Raw genomic sequence first — 20,137 nt, forward strand, 5'->3', positions numbered from 1 at the left:
GACTTGATCTCGGGACTCCAGGACCGCGCCCTGGGCCAAAGGTAGGAGCCAAACTGCTGAGCCACCAGGGATCCCAGATCTCTGAATTTTTTATATCATGAGCTGTAAGAAATATATGTATTTGGTCTTCATTCATGGTTCCTGGCTCACAGCTCCCAAAATCCATGGAACTTTTTAGCAATAGAGCAATAGAGCAATAGGAGTATCTTTTGTTATAATATTTGGTTTCTTGTCCTCAGCTCCTGAAATGGATTCAGAGACATCAAAATGAAATGGCTTTACTGTTATTCATAACAGGCTCCTTTCCTCAACCGGGCTTATGAGGTAACTTTTGGAAAGCAATTGAGAACTAAGAAGAATACAGGGTTGGAACTTTCAGCCCTGCCCCACTTCCCCACCCTGACTTCTAGGGAGGAGCAGAAGAGGGCTGGAGGTTGAAAAATTTGTCAGTGGCTAATTATTTAATCAGTGATGCCTATGTAATAAAGCCTCCATAAAATCCCAAATGATCATTCAGAGAGCTTCTGGGTAGATGAACGTGTGTAGAGATGCAGGGAGAGTGGTGCATCAGAGAGGGCATGGAAACTTAAGTCCTTTCCCCGTACCTTGACCTACACATCTTTTTTGTCTTGTGTTCCTGAGTTATATCCTCTTATAATGAATGGTAATGTAGTAAACTATTTGCCTTAGTTCTTTGAGCTTCCCTATCAAATCATTTGAATCTGGGGGGGGGGGGGGGGGCGTGTCACTGGAACCTTATCTATAGCTAGTTGGAATCTGAAGGAGGCTGGGCAGTCTTGTGAAACTAAACTTTTAAATTGTGGAATCTGATGCTGTCTCTGGGTAAATAGTGTTAGGATTGGGTTGAGTTTTAGAATACCTACTGGGTATCCAATAATTGCTTGTTGGTGTGCACAACTCCTCCTCCCCATCCCATAGGAACTGGACGCAGAATCCTTTATAATTGTTCTCAATACTCAGTGTGGCTAAGTGACAGTAAGAGAAGTCTGAGTCAGATCAAAGAAATGTCTCTTTGATGGGATACTTTACCATCAGTTACAGTAAATGGGAGGAAGTTTATAGCAATAGACACCTACTTAAAAGGAAAAATCTCAAATAACCTAGCTTTATACATCAAGAAACTAGAAAAAAAAGAACAAGATAAGGCCAGAGTTAGTAGAAGGCAAACAATAACAAAGTCAGAGCAGAAATAGAGACTAAACAGAAAATAGAAAAGATCAATGAAGCTAAAACGTGTTTCTTTAAAAAAAAATAGATAAAACTTTAGCTAGATTCACCAAGAAAAAAAGAGAGGCCTCAAATAACTAAAATCAGAAATGAAAGATGAGATATTAAAACAGATACCACAGAAATATAAAGGATCAAAGAGAGTAGCATGAACATTTATAAGCCAACAGATTGAACAACATATAAGATATGGATAAATTCCTAGAAATATACAGCCTACCTAGACTGAATAATGAAGAAATAAAACATCTCAACATCAGACTAATTTTCAAAGAGCCTGACTGAATCAGTAGTCAAAAACCTCCCAAGAACCCAAGTCCATAGCAGATGGCTTCACTGGTGAATTTTCCAGAAGATTTTTTTGCTTTTTTTCCTATCAAAGATTTAAAGAATAATAATACTAATCTTTCTTAAACTCTTCAAAATAATATCAGAGGAGGGAACATTTTCAAACTCATTTCATTAAGCTGGCATTATCCTGATACCAAAATCAGACAAGGACACCACAAATAAACTTTACAGGCTAATATTATGGATTAATATAGATACAAAAATCCTCAATGAAATATTAGCAAACTGAATTCAATAATACATTGAAAGGATCATATGCCATATCAAGTGGGATTTATTCCAGGGATGCAAAGATGGTTCAACATCCACAAATCAGTGTGATACACCACATCAATGAAATGATTAAAATCACACGATTACCTCAATAGATACAGAAAAAAGCATTAGACAAAAATTTAGCATTAATTTATGATACAAACCTCAAGAAAGTAGGTATACAAACAAGTAAATGGGTCAAAACACACACACACACACACACACACACACACACACACACTCATAAACCTCCAATGATAAATCGAAGATAAATCATTAGATCATTTTTAACGGGTTGTATAAGGATTTATTCCCGAAGGCAGTGGGTATTGAATGCAGAGGCTTAAAGAATGAGTCAGAGGGGGCATCTGAATTAGTCATTTAATTGTCCGACTCTTGTTTTTGGCTCAAGTCATGATCTCAGGATCATGAGATGGAGCCCTACATTGGGCTCTGCGCTCAGTGTGGAGTCTGCTTGAAAATCTGTCTCTCCTCTGCCCCTTTTCTTACTCAAAAAATAAATAAAATCTAAAAAAAAGAGAAAAGAATGAGTTAGAGATAACTAGCATTGCGTGCCTCATAAAATAAATATTGGTTCCTTCAGGCTCCCTGAATATATGTACATATACACGCACGCGCACACACACACACACACACACCTGCGTGTGGGCACACATACAATAATACGCTTAGAAAATAACAGGATTCACTCTAACAAGGAATAACAATGTTTAAATGTATTTAATAGTTTGATGGTTGAAAGACTGAGAGATCAATTTCAAAATCACAACGGATTAAAAATCTATTTTTCTGAGATTTAACTGAGAGTTAGGTATCTGTTAATCTTTAAAATGGATACTTTTGCCAATTATATAAATTTATGAACTGTGATGTATTGAAGTGCAGGAAACAGAAGCCCATCTCTGTGGATTAAACTTGTAACAGCATTTTATTTTCCTTCCACAACAAGTCTAAGGCAAGGGAGTGCAGGCCCATTCTAGCACTTTGTTCCATTATCCTCACAGTGAAGCTTTTATCTTCAGACTTGTCTAATCATAGAGGCATGATGGCTTCTCCCTCTTCAGTTGTGTTGTAGGCTGGAGAAAGAGAAAAGTACAAAAAGAGTGTCTGTATTAATTAGAAAACAAAAGTAATACCAAAAATCCCTAACAGAAATACACTTGTATCTCATTGCCTACACTCTTGTTACCTTGCAACCCTTGGCTGCAACAGAAACTGAGGAGGTGAGTATTTTATCTGGGAACATTGCCAACCTGAACAAAAAGAGGTCCTGTCAGCAAGGGAGTAGCAGAGAAGAGCTCTTAGGTAGGAAATTAGAACTGTCAGAGGATTCACTGAATTCAGAATGCTATATAATTACAACCAGTAATGTTAAGCAGTCTCAATTTTCAAATACTAAATATTAATAACTATTCATTTATGCTATAATTGGGGGTTTTATTTTTTATGAATAGTCAAGGTAAATAATGAAATAATATAAATACACATTTTATAAACTTTATTACCTACATCATAGTAGTAAGAATGACATCACATAGCTTTTATTCTAATGCCAGAATTTTTTTAATACACCTCATTAAATGGTAGATTTAGGGTCCAATACTAATCTCCTTTGGATAACACCTAAATTCTGAATCATAGGACCTAAATCCAAATTCTAAAGATTTTCTAAGTTAATCACCAATATCAGTTTCAAATAACATTTCTTTAATGGCCAAGTTCTAAATGAATTCTTTAAGCTAAATGTGGAACATTTATTCAAGAAATTCTTGTGTTCTGTGTATCTTTTCTAGCCTTAATACCTAAAATTCAGCATTTGTTAGGTGTTTAGGTATTAAAATTGTTACCTCTTGAGAGACGTTGTTTTCAATACATAAAAATACTTCTTACTGTATTCTATCTCTGACTAAAATGTAATTGTTAATTTCTCCGGATTTCTCAAAACTAGTCTTTAATATTGATAATCAGGTTGGACAGACTTTTCAATAAAATTTAGGTGGCAGGGGAAGAAGAGAAAATAAAGATCAGATATCTGTTCTAATGTTCTGTCTAAATGGTTCTCAGAAGTGAACAGAGTACATTTTTCTGAATGCAAATCAAATACTAATTCATACTTAATGTAACACAATATTACAGATTTACATCTAATTTCAAATCCTCTGTGAATTCAATTAGAATTAATTCTATCTCATCTTACACATCTTATTGAATACATTTTTTTAAATCTAATTCTGATCCTGTGATTTGAGATGATTTGCACTTTATAAACATTCACATGCAAATATGATGGGGTGTCATGTATCATGGGCACATGTGTTTAGATAAAATATTTTCTCCAATTATAAAGAAAAACATAGAATATTGTATATAAAAACTTGACCCTTCTTTGCTTATAGCTAAAGAATTTAGGTAGAGAGAATATAAAGAAATGTAATTGGGATCCCTGGGTGGCGCAGTGGTTTAGCGCCTGTCTTTGGCCCAGGGCGCGATCCTGGAGACCCGGGATCGAATCCCACGTCGGGCTCCCGGTGCATGGAGCCTGCTTCTCCCTCTGCCTGTGTCTCTGCCTCTCTCTCTCTCTCTGACTATCATAAATAAATAAAGTTAAAAAAAAAAAAGAAATGTAATTAAGGGAATAATCAAGTAAGAATTTCTAAAAAACAATAAACTTTGCAAAAGGCAACGTGTTCCATATGATACATGCACATATAAAGATAAATGTGTATGTTTTGACATATGATACATGGATATATAAATCTATGATGCTATTCTGAAGGAACGGAATTGCCAAATGAAATCATTAAGTAACTTTTTGTCTCATAATGTCCATTAAAGTGTGCTCCATAGGGTAATTCTTTTCCTTCCCCTGGATAAAATCTTGGTTGGTGTCCCACAGCTGTCTTAAATAATAAAAATCCCACTGGTACTCTAGTTACTTAAACTATTTCAATTCTGAAAGTGATAGGTACAGCCAGAGTATAATAAAAACTACAAGCTTCATTTAAAATTAAAGCTTCTGCACTCACCTAATCAGTCATGCAACAGAAGGCAGGCCTGCAGTATACAGTATGGCTTGGATAGATATTCCTCTATTTTCCCAACTTGTCTTTCTTTGTATCAATTGTTAACTTGCACTGATTCTGATCACAACAGGGTTCAAGATGGTGGAGAGGTGAGGGTGTAGGAAAACTCCTGCCTGCTGGTACTTTTATTGGTCACCATCATTGCTGTCTAGTTTGACAGGTATCAAAGCTGGGGCTTGTTCTGTTTTTTTTTTTTTTTTTTTTTTTTTCCCTTGCACAGTGTTTCAGTTCCTTGCAGGATTCCTCAGACTATTTACTTCTCTCTCCATTTATTGGTAGGCATCTCTCACCTACAGTTCACTGTGATTTGGTTCTCAGCAGGTTCATGTCTTCACAGACTCTCTTTTGGAATCCCATTGCTTATTAGGCAGTCCTTTTTCTATCCTAACTCTAGGATAGAGTTCATTTAAGATGACTTCAGGCACCCTCATGTTTATTACAGCATTATTTACAATAGCCAAGATATAGAAGCAACCCAAGTGTCCATTCATAATGAACGGATAAATATAATGTGGAGGAACATAAAAATAAATGAGATCTCACCATCTGCAACAACATGGATGGACCTAGAGGATATAACACTAAGTGAAATAAATCAGAGGAAGACAAATACCATGTGATTTCACTCATATGTAGAATTTAAGAAACAAATGAACAAAGACAAAAGAAGAGACCCCACCCCCCCAAAAAAAAGCCAGACTCTTAAATATAGGAAAAAACTGGTAGTTACAGAGGTGGGTTGGGGATGGGTGAAATAAAGTACATTTATTGTGATGAGCACTAAGTAGTGTATAAAATTGTTGAATCACAAACAAATAAAAAAAGACAAACAAAAAACCAAACTCTTAAATACAAGAACAAACTAGTAGTTACTAGAGGGGAGGTAGAGAAGGGGAATGGGTGAAATAGATGAGAGGGATTAAGAGTACATTTATCATGATAAGCACTGAATAATGTACAGAATTGCTGAATCATCATATAGTACATCTGAAATGAATGTAACACTGTATGTTAATTCTACTTCAGTAAGAATGTGTAATGGCTACAACTGTTTTAAAAGAGAAAGAAATAGAAAAAAATAACTCCAGGCCAACTTTTACCCCTGTATGTGGCCCCCACCTTTGCAATATATCTATGGTCAACTGTCAGTTACAAATTACTTTCAAAACAAAGCTCTCTATTCTCTTGTCACAACTGGTATTTTCATATGTATACAAATGTGTTTTAAATTATAAAATTGAAACTGAGTTCAAAGCATCACTGGGCCATAGTTGTTTTGCAATAATGAATATAGAACAGAGAAACTATTATGTGTGGTGAATGTTATTTATTGCTTATTAAAAACATGGAGATCACTAAGAGAGGCCAACATCCTTCTTTTACAGATCAAGAAGCAAAGAATCAATTTAGCAAAAGTTGTTTTTGGGCAGGGGCAGTGAAAAGCTTTATGTGATGACCTCAAGAGAATATAGGGTCTAGAGTCAAAAATATGTGGCTTGATCCAAGCACTAGTATTAGTTACAAGAAGTTGACCAAGTTTAATGAAGTATGTAATCTCAGTTTCTTCTTCCATAAAATGGGGGAATGGCAGCTTTAGCAAATATATTGTTTGATAATTAAATAAGATGCAATACACATGGTGTATATCACATAATAAGTCCTTAATTGTTGTTAATTAATTTTTCCTTCTAACACTGGTCAAAACATTTTTTAAATTATAGTCATAGCTTCTTCAGGTCTTCACTTTTTTTTTTTTTAACTCAGTGGGGCTTGAACTCAGTGACCTTGAGGTCAAGACCCAAGCTGAGCTCAAGAGTCAGACACTTAACCGACTGAGCTACCCAGGTACCCCTTAGGTATTCACTTTTAAAAAATGATTTCTGAAGCTAACACATATTACACAAATATATACATATGTATTTACATTATTTTCTGGTCATTAATTCATTACAATGCAATGTTTAGCAAGTGCACATATGATGCAGTATTAAAATGAGACTCTTTGTTTTACTATACTACAGAAAACACATTTCAACCTGCCAAATTATATTTTTTACATTTTATTTTTCTAGATAAAGCAAAGGAACCAGTAAAGAAAAATCATGGACTTCTACTGAATTAATCTTTGGGATTAGTAAAACAAGGAGAGAGGCTTTGGTTTTCAAACTAGTAGGGGAGACACAGACCATTGGATAAAAGTTCTCCAAGACATGCTGGGAGAAAATTCTGTTAGAATATGTAGTCCTAGCACTATTATGATGCAAATCCTAATGTTTAGATGTTCACAACTCCTCCTCTTCATCTCTGAACAAGTTATTCATGTTGGTAGTCAAGCTACTGCTAAGTGGAATGGCTAGTATTGTATCTGTATTTATCCAAAGAGAAAACACAAGTATTTTTCCCAAGTAGGTAGTGCATTATGTCAGTGTCTCATTGTACCACTTCCTTGTTTGTCTATATTCCTCTCATAAATATGCATTCATTTCAAGATTCTGGGTGTAATGTATGCTTAATATGCTTTCTCTATGTGGTTAACAACATTTGAAGGATTAAGACAAGTTTTTGCCCCACGATCTCTTTTTCTATTCTAACACAGATCCAGAACAACACTGCAAGAGTCTACTGTATAACATCTAGATCACAATTCTGAAAATGTCTCCCTCTCCCTATGATATCTAAGATTCTAATATACATTATGTTTAAATATTAATGAAACATATTTCAGTGGGCTTTGTATGAGATCAATATTATTACTTTCCAGGCCCATTTTATATAGGTAACAAATACTGTTCTTTCAAAAATGCTAGTATTTTGGGGTGCCTGGATGGCTCAGTTGGTTAAGCATCCACCTTCAGCTCAGGTCATGATCCTGGGGTCTTGGTATTGAGATCTGAGTCAGGCTCCCTGTTCAGCGGGCAGTCTGCTTCTCCCTCTCTCTGCCCTTTCCCCTAGTTGTGCCTTCTTGCTCTCTCTCTCTCTGTCTCAAATAAATAAGATCTTTAAAAAAAAATCTCCCAAATGCTAGTGTTTTGTTCATGTTAAGCCAATGATTTCTCTCTTCTGATAAAAAGTAAAGGGACTTGTGATGTTAATTGGAAGTATCAGTTTGAAATAATTTTTTAATATATGTGTTGTTAATATATATAAATATACTTGAAATGCCTCTATATACATTTCCCACTGAAGGGGCTTAGAAATAATGACCCACTAATGACAACAATTAAGCCAAAATTTCGTATCTTGGTTTCTAAATATGATTCTCCACTAAAAGGAATAGGGTTCCCTGGGGGTGGGGGGATGGCAAATTCTAGAACTGAGGAAGAGAAAGAGCAAGAAAAAACTGTAATATTTTGTTATATAAGGAAGCAAAAAAGTATTCAAATAATCAAAGGCATGTTTCAAAAGGATAAGCAAACCATCTTGAAGGAGCCCCTACAGGGCAAAGCAAATCATTTGAGCATCAAAACAAAGAATATTAGTAGTAGATTCTATCCCATTAGATGAAATAAGAATCTAGGAGCATGTATTGATATAAACTTTAAAGACAAATAAATAGGGGACTGATATTAAAGGCTTATGTATTTATTCATTAGCTTAGTTCATTCAATAAATTTGCATCGCACATTTGTATCCCTAATGACGTCAAGGAGAACCAAGAGGGTGGAAGCATCTTCCTGATTAGGATAAAGCCTAGAACATAGGCCAATCACTCAGACACCTCTGGAGACGCTGAGCACGTGCCAGTATACTTGAAATTTCCTGGGGCAGGGGAAGCGCTAAGTCATGTATTTCCAATTCTGCATGGTTACTTTAATGCTATACCCTCTGTCATCTCTTCAAGTTTGGTGCTGCCAAAATGTCCATATTCTCCTCCCACTTTTTCGCCACATCCTCCATAATTTCTCTTCCCAGGTTCTCATCCAGCTATTCTACTTCTGCCAGGCGTTTAAGAATTGGAAAAGCCCTTAGTTTCCAAGTTAAGAAAGAACATTGAGTTCTGGTAAATAAAATGTAATGAAGATCTCAAATATAACTGTACTACTCTAAATTAAAAAGAAACAAGCCAGGACGCCTGGGTGGCTCCATGGTTGAGCATCTTTCTTTGGCTCAGGGCAGGATCCCGGGTCCAGGATCGAGTCCCGCATCAGGTTCCTTGCAGGGAGCCTGCTTCTCTCTCTGCTTATGTCTTTGCGTCTCTTGCTCTCTGTGTCTCTCGTGAAAGAATAAAATCCTTAAAAAAATTAAGTAAACATAAAAAGAAACAAACCACATAAAACATGCTATTAAATCATGATTTTCATTAAATACTACCTAGTTCTCAATGCCAACATTTTTTAGAGTAGGCTCAAAATCTATTACAAATACGCTAAACAAAAAACTGAATTGAAAACTGTATGCCAGAAATTAATCTTTTCAGAATATTTCCATGAGTGTTGTTTGCATTAAATACAAACTCTATTTAACAACTTTTTGCTTTGAAATGAAATGATAAACATCCTAGTGGCTATAGAATATAGTGAAGAGTTAGTTTATAGCTATTAATTATCATAAGTATATCATGGAAACTGTTCTGAAGACAATTATCATATTAAGTTAAACAACAAAAAAGATATCCCACTAATTTGTTTAACAACGATTTACTGAGTGTCTGCTATATACTACTAATATTATATACTATATTACCACTAATATGGCAGACCATATGTACTAGGGATGAATTATAACAATGTCTCTGTCCTAAAGAAACCCACTAGTGATAAAAGCAGACATGTAAATCAATAAATGTAAAGCTGTGTCTCAAGTGCACAAGTCAAGTTACTTGAGTAACTATGGATGGTGGGCAAAAGAGAATGAGAGGAAGCTTCCTAAAAGAGGGAGTGCTTGAAATGCAATTTAGGAGATGAGTCAGTTTATCAGCCAAGAACAAATGAATGAGAGGCTATTCAACAAAAGAAACAGCTTATACAAAGTCACAGAGGCACCGACTAGCATGGAGCATGATGAGAAAGGATCAGGCGAGAATTAAATTTCAAGCAGGGTCTAATTTGTGGAAGCCCTTATATAGACTAACCTAAGAGTAGTAAAATCAAATGCATAAAATAATGTAAATGAAAATTACCTAGTCTCTGACAAGTCATGTTCCTTACTACTTCAGGTCCTAAATACTTCTTTTCTCTCTGTCTGAAAATTCCTTCCCACAGATTTTTTCATAACTGGGTGTTATACCTCATTTAAGGCCTTGCCTAAAATGTACCTTCTAGGAGGAGGGGTGCCTGTGTGGCTCAGTTAATTGTCTGACTCTTGGTTTCAGCTCAGGTCAAGATATCTCAGGGTCTTGAGATCACTCAGTGGGGAGTCTACTTGAGATTTTCTCCTTCTGCCCCCTCCAGCCCCCCCCCCCCTGCACACACGAGCTCTGTATCTCTGTATCAAATAAAATTAATTTTTTAAAGAAAAAAATAAATAAAAATTATCTCCTAGGAAACACCTTTCTATATTATCCACATAAATTATTGCCACCTTACCACAGCACCTATGAACCTGCCATTTCCTTCGTTTTTTAATCAATATAGAGAGATTAGAAGCATAGAATAAATACCACTTTCACAACTTCATGTAACATATGCACCTGCCCTTGATTTCTAATGTCTTTATTAGTAAACTAGACTGAGAAAATTGTGGAAATTGCTAAGCAACATTTAATGTAGTACAGACTCTAGGGATTTGTTGGCTGGCAATCTTCCTTTTATCCTGTACCATATAAACACATTTTGTTCACTAGTAGCCATATGAATATGACTAAAGTAGAAGAAAACCTTTCAGAGATATTTGTATTTTATTATCTCAAAAAGGATAAATCTCTAATGCAAAATCATCAAGCAGTATGACAAAACATACTGAAGCACTTTGGAGAGAGCAGAAAAGGTATTTCTAGCCTTTAGAATCATGTGCAAATCTTCCTACCCTTGAGGAGAGACCTACATTTGTCTCCAGAGAAAAGGGCTAGAAAGTAAATCTCCATTAGTATTGGGAAAACTTAAAACTTCTTTTATTTAGCTTCTTGCTAAAGTGGGAGCTCCAGGGAATGTTTCAATATAAACTGACATCCTTTAAAATATTTTAGGGCCTTCAAGAGGAAAATGCAATGTTTATTCTTCTTGTGGTCTGTAAGACATGAGTCCCTGAACTCTTGCAGTCACCCAATCAAATTACCAAGTGCAGAAGACCCTTTACCTCTTCAATTCTGATTTAGGAAAAAAAAAAAAAAAAAAAACAACAACCCTCACTCATTTTTCCTCCTTTCCCCTGTAGTGGGAAAAATTAGAGAGGGAGAGAAAACATGAGAGACTCCTAACTCTGGGAAATTAACAACAGGTAGTGGAAAGGGAGGTGGGCGGGCAGGGGGATGGGGTGACTGGGTGACGGGCACTGAGGAGGGCACTTGATGAGTCGAGCACTGGGTATCATACTATATGCCTGCAAATCGAACTTCAATAAAAAAATATTTTAAAAAAGCCCAAAAAAATCCCCAAAGTATTGCTACTAAATGAAAGAATTATTTCTTTATTTCTAGTTCTCCTATCAAGACACTGTTGACAATAGAAATAAAAATTTAAATATGGCCTAAAGTAGGAAGCATAATTATATTGTAATAAAAACATCTTCTCAAAATTTTGAAATTTTATTAAAATGGCAGTCATTACTGGGGTACCTGGGTGGCTCAGTTGGTTAAGTATTTGCCTTCAGCTCAGGTCATGATCTCAGGGTCTTGGGACTGATCCCCCTCTTTGCATCAGGTTCCCTGCTCAGGTTTCCTTCTCCTTCTCCCTCTGCTCCTCCCCACGTCATGCTCCTGCTCTCCCTCTCAAATAAATAAAATCTTTAAAAGAAATAAAATGGCACTCATTATACTCTAAAAGACTTTAGTATATGCAAATTCTTTCATTAAGTCTCAAAACTGGGAGGGATTCATTTAAATACAGACCAAATATAACTAACAGACCAGTATCACAATATTAACTGTGGGTAAAATATTCATAATTGTTTTTAAATAACACAGTCTGAAATCTATTAAACATTTGTGTAAAATTTTAAAATGCATGGTTTTCATATTTGCTTTCTCATAGTATATTTTTTTTACACAAAGTATATTTTGCATTGAACAGCTATTGATTAAATTTGCATTTATACATTTATAATCTTAAAATTGTGACAGTGGTCTTAAAATACCTGACATCTTTAGAGTCAGTGAATTACTTAAGAAAAGGCTTAGAAGATGTTTTGAAAAAGGATCAGGAGTGATCCCACAAAATTAAAATGAGGCAACAATGGGAGCAGTTGACCAAATGAGCATATGAGATATTAAAAGTGCTAATGAGAGTTAAGTAATAGGCCTGTTATGTGCAGTCCTGGTAAAGCCAGATGTGGAGAATGTGCTAACAGAGCATTTGCAAGCTGAAGTCACTTGAAGATATTACACTGATGATGGGGACCTGAGTATTCATTGCCGATATTAGAAAAGAGGTGATGGCATTAATGCTTAATGATTTAGCTAAAATGGACCCACTAACAAGCAAGTCATGCTTTATCAACAAAAATGTGCATTTGGCTTGTTCTTTATGAAGCCATGCTAGCTAGCTTCGTGTTACCACTTCTTTCTCTTCTTGTCCTAATTTTTGTGGTCTATAGTTTGTGGAGTACATTCTTTTGAAAGCACATGATAGCTTTGCTTTTTATCCATCTTCTAGTGACTCCTCTGAAGTCCACCTCTCTTCAGAGTTTACAGAGAATGGCTTGCCAAACCTCTGAATTGCCCTATAATTTAATTGAGGTAAGTTGGAAGATTAAGATGGTCTAAGGGAATTAAATGATTTCAAATTATTCTATGACCCATCTTAAACTACAATTTTCTCTTAAAGAACCTTAGAGTCCTTCTTTAACAAAGCTTCTCAATAGCCAAAATGGGAGACAACTGTCTCAAAACATTAACAGCTTCTTAAACCTCTGGCTGCTTTGATCTTTTGAAATACATTTTTAAATTCTGGGCTTACTTTAGTAGCATCAGTTAATTCTGGGCTTAATATAATAGATAAATTTTCATAGTAAATTATATGTGTGTTATGTGTTTCTTTTTTCCCTAGCACTGTGTTCTCCTTTATTCATTCAACCTCTGTCAGGAATACAAAAATTAGCCATGCTCTCAAAGAAGTTTTAGCTTAGATGTGAGGCTGAGATAAATCTAATGTTATAATAAAAGGCAGAAAGAAATGTCATGAAAAGGATCATGTAGCATTTCATAGGAGTTCAGTAGACAAGATTACTTTCAGCTGATTATACTTAAATAAAAAACTACAGAAGAGATTTATTTAGGCTGGAATTTTCTTTTTCTTAAAGATTTTATTTATTTGACAGAGAGGGAGAAGAGTGAGAGAGAGCGCATAAGCAGGGCAAGTGGCAGGGAGAGGGAGAAGCAGGCTCCCCACAGAGCAGGGAGCCAGAAGTGGGGCTCTACCCCAGGTCCTGGGATCATGACGTGAGCCAAAGGCAAACGCTTTGCCAAATGAACCCCCCAGGCGCCCTATGCTGGACTTTCAAACAATTCCATATCCAAGCAAATGACTGGGCTTCAGCAAATTTATAAATTACATGAAGTGATATGTAATATTTGGAAGATTACATGTCTATGTGCATCTACGGGAGGGCAGAAGGACAGGATAAGATCACTAGCATTCATCATATTCTGAAAAGCATACATGACATTCAGAATGGTTAAAAGCAAACTACACTACACGGAAAAGTGTTTGGAGAGGCTTCAAAATTATTAAAATTAGGGACGCCTGGGTGGCTCAGTGGTTGAGCGTCTGCCTTTGGCTCAGGGCTTGACCTCGGTCCGGGGTTCGAGCAAGCCTGCTCCTCCCTCTGTCTGTGTCTCTGCCTCTCTCTGTCTCTCATAAATAAATAAATAAAATCTTGGGAAAAAAAAACCCAAATTATTAATATCAGTATGATTATAATTATATTCTCATTGCCTCCAATAGTTCATCAGCATTTTTGTTTCTCAGCAATCTGGCGGAGGAAACATAATGAAGTTTTCTTTGAATAAATGTGCTTTTCCAAAGACTAGAAAACACATCTGACTGTTCCGTACTATCTCAAAATAGAATATGTTGACTTTCTTTCCTAATTTTCTTTATGCCTAAAGATTGTTCACTACTGATAAAATCAAGTCCATGATAATGCTATCCCTTTGTGCTTATTCCTTGTAATAGAAATTATTGTCAGTTTAAATTAACAACAAAAATGATTAAAAAATAGGCAAGATTAGAATATGGGCAGTAGATATCATGTTAAAAATACATGTAGGGTATTTTATTCTAAAATTTATGATGCGAATTGATGAGAAACTGAAGATCTATTATGGAAAAAAAGGATAAATTTAGATGTGCATTTGGGAAAGAGAAAGGATAATAATATGAGAGAAAAGCAACTAGAAAGTAAGAGATTATTTTATAGAGTTTTTTATAAGGATGAATGAGTGAAAAAAAATGGCAAGATGGTTTTAAAAGATTTAGAATTACAAAGTATAAAGTGACAGGAATTGAACTACTCACTCAAATAAGAAAAAGAAGGCACCACATATAGCTACTTGATGGTATGAAATTGAAGTACCTGAATTTCTGAAGAGTTTTAAAAAAAGTCTGGTAAGAAGGGCCTAAAAGTATAAAAGGTATGAAAATAACTTTTTTGAGTTTAGTAGAATGTGAACTGGTGATAAAAGTTTGACAGGCACAGAATTAAGTAAGAAGCAAAACAATAAAAAGAAAGATAAATTCAGATACTGACATTTAAGAAGTATACCTGATAGCACTCTGCATAAAAAGGTATAGGTTTCCAGATCCAAATACAGTATTACCTGTTGTGTGTTGTGCATATGTTGAATAGGTAGCAAAAGTATCAAGCTTGAGTTTTCACTAAAGTACCCATTATCATTTACCAAAAAATACTGCCATGACTTTAAAGTCACAGAACGACAACAAAAAATATTATCACGTTTTATTTTATTGAGCCAGTTGAATTGCTCCACGCATTGTGAACTCTGTTTAAGGTGAAGCAATTATTTAAATGTTTTTGCGGTTCTCTTTCACCACTTCATATGTCGTGTATAGTCCAGGCACTTCACACAAAATGGTGCTTAATAAGGACCAAAGTCACATCATTCAGAACTTTCTCGCAATTAAAATGATCTAATACCCTCACAGACTTAAGTAGTCACATTTTACCTATTTCCAGATCTTTTGCACAGGGCTTGGTGACTAATTCCTAGTGTCATTTGAGAGAAATACCCTGAGATGTGGAGACTCTGAACCATATACTCCATCCCAATATTATAACCGAAACTAAAACATAATAATATGGTTCTAAGAAATGCAGAAGCACAATCATAAACAGTAAATCTAGACTTACATGAAACAGTTCTGGCCCTCCTCTGTAAATTTAATTGATATAAACCTAAAACTTACAGTTATCAAAATATTTGAGGTTTTCAGGTGAGGAGAATCAGCACTATAATGCAAGTTGGTAAGACACAAATGAAATATGCAATTCTGTACAAGTGCTTGGCGGCATCTCAGCCCCTGAACCTTCCCTTCGTTAACTTCAAAAAGACTGATTTCTCAACATTCAATCCTGTCCTTGCAATATAATCTTTTTACACTGATCCTTCTTCTCTTCTCTGCCCTCTAAAATATTTTGTAAACTGGAGTTCAGGGTTTCTCTCTTTTTATGTTTAGCACAGTGCTGGGTAAGGCTAAAGAGCCAAGGTTTCAAAGTGTCCCCACATCTATCTTTCTAACCCAAATTCTCTCTCCAGGACTTGGGCTTATGTATCCAGTCATTGTACTTAAGCCATAGGGACCCACGGAGTCACTAGGCTGGGCCAAGAAACCAGCAGAGAAACACAGTAAATCCTCCTGGAACATCTTATAGGTAAAGTGTGGGGGAAAATCATTTTTTATAGCCATATAAATATGAACTGACTTCAGAATAGAAAATTCATATGAATTTTTAGATAAAAACTAAAGACTTCAAATAAGATTACTCATAAAAAATAAGATTACTCTTGGCTGGGGGTGTGGGTGAGTATATCATCGTTAAGATATTTTGATAGAAAAGTCTGAGAAGCTTGGTATCATTATTATTTTTTTAAGATTTATGTATTTATTCACGATACACAGAGAGAGAGAGAGTGAGAGAGAGAGAGAGGCAGAGACACAGGCAGAGGGAGAAGCAGACTCCATGGAGAGAGCCCAATGTGGGACTCGATCCCTGGACTTGGGGATCACGCCTAGAGCGGAAGGCAGCCGCTCAACTGCTGAGCCACCCAGGCGTACCATTGGTATTATGCTAAATAAATCTACCTTATAAGTATGGGTTAGCACTTTTGTGTGTGAATAAATGAAGGAGAAGTAAAAGGGGGTTTAATAATAGGAATGGCCACAGACAAATTATGGAGTGGGTCAAGTTTCTCCTCCTACCACTATCATCACCAGTAAAACCTCTCAGACCTTGGCCTACGCTCTTGAAGAGTCTGACTTCTTTCTTAACCTCCGTCCTCACTAAGATCATTCTGTCTTTTCTTCATCAATATGCTCTTCTGCATTCCACGTCCTTAAGACATTACTGTGTGTGTAAAGAGACAATCCTTTAGTACTGAAGATAAAAATCAAATTAAGGTGGTAGCCATATAACGTAATTTTATGCAACATCACTTTGGACATATCTGTCATTAGGTGAATTCTCGGCATTTACACTGTGCCGGAGAATGTGCAAAGTGATGAGAATGCTTTTCTTTCTTCAGTTTTTAAGATTCCTAAACTATTTTTAATAGCATGCAAAATCTAGTGCCATATTCTGCACAGAGTGCTCAGCAGTGACATGGTTCTTTCTCGACACAGGCATCAAACTCAGAAAGGGTAAAGGAGACAAGAAGAGATGAAGCAAAATGTGAAGGATACCAGAATAGGAAGTAATCAAATTAGTCTGAATCTAGCATTTCAAAACTACTGTAATTTCAGTCATATTTTTCATAGTGCTGGAAACCTGAACAACTTGGGAGTCGCTACTATGTGCTTTCATCCTGAAAAGTTAGCAAAGTCACCCAGCAACCAATAACATATTTATCTGATGGCAATATATCTAACAGAAAATGCTGTGTCTTCACTCCCAGGAAACAATCTAACAAGTCCTCAGAACACATGTGAGTTTTCTTTTTAAAGAAAATATCCCCATCTTCTTTCCTGCTACCACAGTTAAGTGAATTTAAAATGCATTCACATTCTACATGATGCTAACACAACCTTGTCATATGTATCATCGCCTTCTTTTTACAGATGAGGGGACAAGTTCTGAGAGGTTAAGTGAGTCATTGTTGTATTGCTATCGGCAGGATCCCGATTTCCAAGTCCCTAGATGGCTTTCCAGGACTCCTCTACGCCTAGGCAGTCAAGATCCAAGCAGGAGACAGAAATGACACAATAACTGAAACAAGGAAAAGCTAATATGAGGGATTATTAGCTGGTGAAAAGGGAGTGACTACTAGGAGAGGAGACCACCAACAGACACAGTAGTGGTGCAGGGGGCCACCAGGACCTCCGGGCCATGACAAAGTACCCCACAGCTCAGGGAGTAAACTAGAAGAACCCTTCTCCCCATTCCTCTCCTCTATGCTACCAAGCTAGTGAGTCAGACCGTATTGGAGATAATGTGGCTGTGGCCCAACTAATGGTAAACGAAATCCATTGAAGCGTCACAGATTGGGTTGGTGAGGAAACCACCAGCTGAGGTGTCGGTGAAACTTGCTAGGAATCCACCCACTGGGACGCCAGCAAGGCTTACTGGGAAGCCACACACTGGGGAACTAGCCAAACTTCCTGAAAGTAGTGAAAACACTGGTCTCTTGCACACCACTGGCCAGAAAGCCCCTCACTGAGCAGGCCACAAGAGGAAAAGCACTGGTACCAAGAAGAGGCCTCTCTCTTTTTATGCGGTGTCCCTCCAGCACCTTCTACTGACACGTCCCAACACTGGGCCAACTGAGAACAAAGCAATGTTTATAGGTTCCAGCTCTAAATATCACAATTCAGGGCACAGAAGATGAATAAGGAACTGAGAGGCACTGAATTGTTGGCCTGTACCTCAATGACTCTCCTCAGCTATTGAGGGGGAAATGCTTTTATGCCAAACTCCGACTCCATTTTCCCCCTTAATTACTCTTACAATAAACTGCAGACCTGACCTCTGGAGACACAATGGACTGATCACATGGTAAGTGCATGAGAAGAGCACAATGCAGTGAATGAGATGACGTCTGAAGCCAAAACACTTGGGTGTTAATATTAGCTTCAGCACTGACTAAATTCGAGGTCTTGCAAAAGTTAATCTCTGTATGCCTCAGTTTCCTTATCTGTAAAAGGGGATGATTAATAATATCTACTTTATTAGGATGTTGGGAGAAACAAGTGTAAAGCCTATAGTACATTTGGCACGTGGTTAGAACTTGATAAATATTAGTATTTACCCATACGTGTCAGTTTGCAATTGGTGCTTGAAAATACATATTCAGTCTTCATTTTTAATTTCCATGTAGGTCTGTATCTCATAGTGCTAAACCCCAACTTGTTTGGGTGAGACTGGGCCATGTTCCCCAAAGTCTTGCCCCTTCCTGGGCATTGCCTTCAGCTCTGATCTGACATCAGATCCTGACACTGCCCCTGGCTCGCTGAATAATCCTCATCAGCAAGAGCCAACTCACTGTGGATCCATCTTCCCAAGGGGGGTAAAAAAGACACAGGTTTAAACAATTCATCTTTCTTTAAAATCTTTTCCAGTTAGGACTAAATTCAATACCCGTCTTCCCCAAATAGTGAGTTATACTTGAGAGAAAAAGAGGAAGGAAATCCCTATTTTGGGTGCCTTCCCACCTGTGCCAGGCAGCACTTTGTGTGCATTACCTGATTGATTCTCATCGCAGTCCTATCAGCTTAGTACTTTTAATCCTATTTAACAAATAAGGAAACTGAGGCTCAGAAAGGTCAAGTAGTCAGGTCAAGATCATACTCTAGTTACCCAGCAAAGCCTGAATCCAAATCTGGTCTGTTTGGGTGGACTGCACGCACGTTCTCAACTGCACTTGCCTCCCACACTCTCCTCATCCCAGACATCAAAAACCTGAACTGCTCGGTGCTTTTCAAGCTTTGCTCTAAGGAGAAGAGTGGGCGTGCAACTTTTTTTCTTTCTTTTTCTTTCTTTCTCAAACGTATCATTTTGAAATAAAGCAAATGAAATTCATTTACCAGTTCCTGGAATTTTAAAACTCACTAACATCCTATTTAAGATGAGTGAAAATGAGCATCACCTTGGCGCCCTGGTCCTCGCCTCTCCGCCGGCTGCAGACGCGGTGGGCCCGGGGCCCCGGCGCGGTGCGGAGCTCGCGCAGAGCCCCTGGTGCCCGGGGCCGACCCGCGTGGGCCTCCTCCTGCGGCAGCGGCCCGAGCCCACGAGCCCGCCCCCCCCCACCCCGGGATGCGCTGCCCCGACCCCCGCCCCTCGCCCCGGGAGTCCGGCGAGGAGTGCGGCGGGGGAGGGGGGGGGGCGGAGGCGGAGGCGACGCCGGCCCGGCCGGTCCCGGGCGCGCCCCGCCCGCCTGCGCGGCCCTCCCCGGGGCACCTCGCGGGTCGGGGCGTCCGGGCGCCCGCGCAGCCCCGCGGCCTCCCCGCGGCCTCCCGGCGGCCGGTCCCCTCCCCGCGCCGCCTCCTCCCGTAGGCTGCCCGCGGCCCAGCCTGCCTCTCTCTCCGCCTTCACTACCGGGTCAAGCTGCGGAGGGAGGGAGCGAGCCCGGCGAGCCCCCCCGCGGCCCCACTAGTGCACACTCACCCACACTCGCGCGCACACGCACACGCGCCCCGGACCTCGCCGCGGCCACTGCGGCTGCCGCGGGCCCCGGCCCCCCCCCGCCCCGCCGCGCGCAGGAGCGGCCCCGGCCCCGCGCCCCCCGCCCCCGCCCCCGCCCCCCGCCCGCCGCGCGGCTCCCGCTCGCCCAGCCCGCCGCCGCCGCCGCCGCCGCGCTCCTCCGCCGCGGGGCCACAGCCCCGAGTGTCATTCCAGGGACAGCAGCCCCGGCC

At 38.5% G+C, this 20,137-nt stretch overlaps 1 long non-coding RNA gene across 1 annotated transcript; it reads right to left on the reverse strand.

Moving 5' to 3' along the window:
- Nucleotides 1–2,576: 2,576 nt before the first annotated feature.
- LOC112925392 (uncharacterized) lies at nt 2,577–20,056 on the reverse strand. The gene is made up of 2 exons (XR_003236105.2): nt 19,372–20,056; nt 2,577–2,951 (listed from the first exon to the last, which is right to left on the reverse strand). It is a non-coding gene; the product is annotated as an uncharacterized lncRNA (long non-coding RNA).
- Between the last annotated feature and the right edge of the window lie 81 nt (nt 20,057–20,137).

Source organism: Vulpes vulpes, chromosome 5, assembly GCF_048418805.1.
Source record: "Vulpes vulpes isolate BD-2025 chromosome 5, VulVul3, whole genome shotgun sequence".
Taxonomy (NCBI): domain Eukaryota; kingdom Metazoa; phylum Chordata; class Mammalia; order Carnivora; family Canidae; genus Vulpes; species Vulpes vulpes.